This window comes from Centropristis striata, chromosome 10 (assembly GCF_030273125.1).
Source record: "Centropristis striata isolate RG_2023a ecotype Rhode Island chromosome 10, C.striata_1.0, whole genome shotgun sequence".
Classification (NCBI taxonomy): domain Eukaryota; kingdom Metazoa; phylum Chordata; class Actinopteri; order Perciformes; family Serranidae; genus Centropristis; species Centropristis striata.
The window spans coordinates 18,705,950-18,711,957 of NC_081526.1; positions in this window are offsets into that span (position 1 = coordinate 18,705,950).

Consider the following 6,008-nt stretch of genomic DNA (forward strand, 5'->3'; position numbering starts at 1 on the left):
ATTCCTGGTGCCCGTCTTTCCATTTCGTATTTTTGATCTGAGCCTATTGAAATATGAAAAAACAAGCATTTTGTTCGTTTTTTTATGTTATAATAAAAAACAAATAACAAAATTACCAGTCAGTTTTTCATTATTTGATTTTTGATTGCCAATTGAAAATGGAAAGAACAAATGATACACAGATTCACCAGGACTGAATTTGATTTTAATATTTAATTGGCCGGGTTTACGTGACCCAGAACTTTGACTGCAACACACCACATGAAATAATAAAATTGCGGCACGCCGAAAATGTGTTTGTTCTGTCGACTTGCGGTTTTTCAATTTTCAGAATAAAGTGTTACACAACCAGGACCAAACGAAGATTAATTGCATGATATTCACAGAACTGTTCACTGTGGATTTTTTAAAATTAAAACACCTTTCGATATAGACTGTACAGTAAAATATTACATTATATTAAAATTCATAATAAAATGCACTTGAATATACTAATTAAAAAATAAAAATAATCATAATTATTTCATGTGGTGTGTTCATGTCAAGTTAATACTTCATCTTCTCTCTGCGGGTGAGAGTTTCATACTGAAAAAAAGTGGAAAAAGAATGACAGTAAAGTGTTTATCCTTCATGTCAGCTCGCTTGGAGTGTATATATGTACCTACCCTTTCCATTTTGATGAATTGCTGGCGTATTGTGGTGAATCGCTGGCATGTTGTAGTGAATTGCTGGCGTGTTGTGGTGAATTGCTGGCGTGTTGTGGTGAATTGCTGGTGTGGTTTGCACCTCAGGGCCACCGTAGAATTTCAACCCCTGTACAATGGTCATGAATATGAATATAAGCTACAGAGACCAAAACATCTTTTCCAACTATGCTTATGTCTGCTGTAAAGTTGGACGTGTTAACATTGGTGTCTATAGAGATTGATGTACTTTTGGAACCAGCCTCAAGTGGCCAGTACAGGAACTGCAGTTGTTTGACACTTCCCCATCGGTTTCATTTTTCAGCCCCAATGGTTGCCACTTGCACGTAACATATTCATTCTTATATAGGTTTAAATATCCTCCAATTGGAGCACCTAAATAATAGGATAGTGAACTGTGAGGTCTATAGCTTTCTTCTCATGTTCATTAAAAAAAACCTCAGAAATGAGTAACACAACATTCAGTTGCAATATAAAGATACTAGACACGTCCTGCCCTTTCTTTTGCTCCCGTCCATCAGATGACATACTGTTGCATGTGTGATGGTAACATCAGTGTCTCAGGACAATATGGAGCGGGATTCATCCCCCGACAAAAGGCCAATTGCTTTACAACTACTTCTGATGCATCTCCCTGTGGTCATATACATCGGTTGACACATGTGTTGTGCCTGCACAGCTGCTACCTGTGGGACACGGAAACGAGCAATAGAGCATGATGGGAAAGTGTCTTGCAGTGTGGCGGTTTCCAGTACAGCCTTATGGACTGATTGGTTTGTTGTAGCAGCTGCTTCATCACTATGAATGCTTTGTGCTTGTCAGATGTTCTGATATTGGATCGCCTCTGATTGCTGCCACGGTTTGTGTGCAACTATGTTTGATTTGCTTCAGCAACCTCCTAAAGTGTAGAAGTGTTGCTGTTTGATTGCATATGATTGCGCAAATAAACATCATCCAGAGTAAATCTCTAAATCTCCTCCATCCATAGCAGCAAAAAGGAGTAAAACAGAATACAGATGAAGCTTCAGCTTCTGGCTGAAAGCTTGTTTTGTTTTGCTACTCAAAAGATAAGGCTTCTTATTATATTAAAGCATATTATAAAGACCAAAACCAGCAATTAATTTATTCTAAAAAAAAGTTTTGTTGGTGTCCAGGTGCTTTAGAAGATTTGGTCACTTAAAAAAAAAAATGCAAGACATTTTTGTCCATGTTTTACATGTTCAGACTGAACAAATAGGCTTGGGGTTTAATGCCAGAAACAGAAAAAAGGAAGACTGAAAGTATCGTGTGGCGTGACCTTTACACTTGGTGGCCTTATAGGTTGCTCTTTGTATTTTATTATCTGTATTTTCTAAGCATATTTTGAAAGAATGTGTTTATACTGTCGGTGAAATATCAATGTTTTCGCTCCTGTGCGCTGTATAGATCACCTCCCTGCTTGCTCGCCTGCTTGCTCTCATCCTTGGCTCTCTGAAGCTCTGTGCCACACCGCTTCTGCAATCTAATCACACTTGGCGAAGGCAGCGGTGTCAGCAGCACTGAGACGACTCCCCCGGGGACCGCTGGTAGGAAATAACCTTATAGTTTAGGGTTCATATAATGTACTGAAATTCACAAGTGTGTAGGATATTAGCCTACTACAAATATTCCTGTAATCTTGCGTCACAAAATCTGCTGTTGCTTCTAGCTGGTCTGGCCAGACAGAAGCAGGTAAGCTTGGTGTGGCTTTCCACTGTAATGGAGCCACGTTTGTTTGAAGTAAAGGCCAGAAAAGTATAGGAATATTGAGAAGAATATGTAAAAGTTCAGCACTAGGACAAACCAGAAAAAAATTCAACCCACCCAAGCTCAGTTTATTCCGATATAATCCATCACATAGTCACCAAACTGGGGGGTAAAATTGCCAAATCTTGAAACATTTCGTGGCCATAAAAATTTCTGCGCTGGTGTTAACCAGTTAGGGGCCACCAGAAAATGTAAAACCTAAAACATGCTCCTCCATCTAGCAAAAATTATGCCCTTTAGTACAATGGTTTAAGGCAGTGACTTTCATTAGTCATTGCATGTTTTTGTAAAAATATGTAACCCTTGTGCCTCACAGCAAGAGGGTCACCGGTTCGACTCCGGCCTGCAGCTCTTCTGTGTGGAGTTTGCATGTTCTCCCCGTGTCAGCGTGGGTTCTCACCGCGTACTCCAGCTTCCTCCCACAGTCCAAAAACATGCACTTAGGTTTAATTGGTGACTCTAAATTGCCCATAGGAGTGAATGAGAGCGTGATTGTCTGTCTCTGTGATTGTCTGTCTCTGCGATAGTCTGGCGACCTGTCCAGGGTGTACCCACCTCTCGCTTGATGTTAGATGGGATCGGCTCCAGCCTCCCATGACCCGGGTGCGGATAAGCGGTTAAGGAGAATGAATGAATGAATGTTTTCCATTAAAAGGCGTATTCCACAGTTGGACTTACTTGATACACTGCAAAAAGAGAAAAGTTGGGTGAACTCAAAATTTCAAGGCAACAAACTTAGATAAAATTTTAAGTTGGACAATTCAACTAAATATTTTAAGTTTTGTTTTTGAGTTTGCTCAACTCTGAATTTCTCTGGCATGATTGTAACGCCGCTATGAAATGTCAGCTAATGTTGTGACCACAATTTTGAGTTAGCATTGATACGCTAATGGCTACTCTTGTAGCTGTAACAAGCAGCGTCACTAGCATCAGTTAGCCGCTAGCTTTCGCTAATGACCAAATTTCACAACAAAGAAATAAGAGTTATTAGCAGAACTATTGTCCCTTGTTTTGAACCCCAACTTAAAGATATAAGTAGCAACAACTCACAAACTTGTTTTTGAGCATACAACTGGCTTCCTTTGTTGTGCTAACTTACATTATTGCCCTAAATGTCAGTAATTTATATTTCCAAGTTTTACCAAATTAAATCACTGTTTTAGGCCAAAAAATACAAGTTGGCTTTTTTGCAGTGTAGGCAGCACCCTTAAAACACCACCTGCTACTACTTTGTATTAAAAAAGAAGCATTATCATATAAACAAACATTATGTCACTCTTAATTGGTTAAAAATTCAAATGTCACTTGGATAAATACCATACATTTGTCTGTTGTAGATATTAGAAAACACACCAGCTCTACTCCAGAGCTGACTTTTAACAGAAAAAGCATTCCTGATTTTTCATTGTTTTACATTGTCAGGGTGTTTATCAAGCTCTGGCATTAATGAGCAAGTCCGCATCACTTTGTTGTTGAGCCACATCAATGCTCTTCCCCTTATTAACCCCATAACTCAGCTTGCTCTGCCAGCAGACCTCACCTTTAAAGTGACCCAGACTGTCGCATCTCACATGGTCGATGCAGCTCAAGTGCTGCTCAGGGACCGTTAAAACACTCAATTCAAGGGGCGTATCTCAATGCTGGACCATGACCACGATTTGTGATCAAATTACGCTACAATGTTTTTCGCTGAAGCTGCTGTGTTCACACAGGCTGTACCAATTTCAAATCTTGCTATTTCTTTTGCCTTCTGATTTCATGGGGAGTTGGCGCACATGGCTGCGTTAAAAGGCAAAGTAAATGTAATTGAGCATGAATTACATGAATAATAATGTTTGACACACTATTATCTAACAATGCTTTAGCAAAACTTAAAACGTAGAGTCACTCTATACTTTTAGCATTCACTGTAAAGTCTAAGCGCAAAAGACTTTCTGTCAAGACCAAATTAACTCATATCATCTGTTCACTGCTTCACTCTCTATTGTCGCCTGAAAAGAAGAAAAGAAAAGAGAGAAAAAAAGAAACTCCTCTTGCCTTTAGCTTTAAACACAATGCGTTTGTCCCATTCCAATTCTTACTTCATATCATCTCGTTTTTAACTGTTTTGCAAATGTATTTCGGAGTTTGATTGATACTTCACCTTAGCTAATAAGCAGAAGTGAAATAAAGCTATTCAATGGCTATAACATTTAAAATCTGAGAATGAATGGCCATACTAAGAATTAAAACATGTTCATAGTAAGAGTGAAGAGGCACATTATAGTACGTACCCCAAATAAGTGCAACAGAATGTAATATACACTAGCCTTTTGGGGCCTGTTTTACAGTTTTACACATTTCATACAACAAAGCACCCAGGTGCTTTTGTTTCTCTATTATATCAGTCCCTAATTGGAACAAATCAGAACAAATTACCCTCCTTTACCAAGAGACTGTGCCTCTATGTAAATGTGTGTAAATTACATGACGTTAAACTGTGTCTCTGAGCATCATCACATCACTGCGGAGTCGTTGAATGTTTGGGGCTGCGACAGATGCTTTCCATTAACATACAGTGACCAATGCAGCTCAATCAGCGTGAGTCAGAGGAGGCTTAAACAACAAAGGAGAGACAACTGTACTTTGTGTGCAGCAGCTGGATGAAAGAACAAAATAACACTAAAGAAAATGAGACATTTTCTGTGTGTGATAATTTCCCCAGAGCTCATATAACATCACTGCAGCCTATATCGAAGCTGGAACACACTAAAATCTCATTTTGATCAAAACCCACTGTTTGTCTATGACAATTATATGTGTTCATTATCATATTCCTGCATAAGTGGATGTGTTCACATGGTTTTAACATTGAGCAATCAAAATGTGATTCATTGTCCCTATGTTTTGATGCAGCTCAGTTGAATTGTTAAAGACATCTAGATGTGGATGGAACAATATGTTTTTCATATTCCCTTCAAATCAAAAATTATCAAAGGATTCACATGTTTCCGTTTATTGTAACAGCCTTGGCACAAGAGGTTTGACAGAGTTGTTAGATGCAACAATCATGAAATCTCCGTTCAACCCTTCTGCATGATTTGCACTTTCAATAAACAGAACGAGTCTGCTCGAACGAGCCGTTAAGGTTAACAACACAAGCACATGATTAACATGGCCTGACGAAGCTCTTTATCCCCAGTTTTAATAAAAACACTTTTACTACAGATGTCACAGTAAAGCTGTAGAGCAGTCTGCCTCCACGTTTGAGCGTGTAAGTGATAGACTGAAGACAAGTTCCTTCAAGATCTTCCTTTACTCCAAAATAATGATGTCTTTAAACACATTGTAATCAGCTCATCAAAGGCTGAGTTGTAACATTTTCACCTCACAGTGACAGTGAAACCAGCAGTGGAGAAAGAAGTATTTGTATCCTTTACTTCACCCACACTGTTAAATTACTCCACTACAAGTATTGCATTCAAAACTTACTTCAGTAAAAGAACAAAAGTATTTTAAAGCATTTGCCTCTAAAATGTG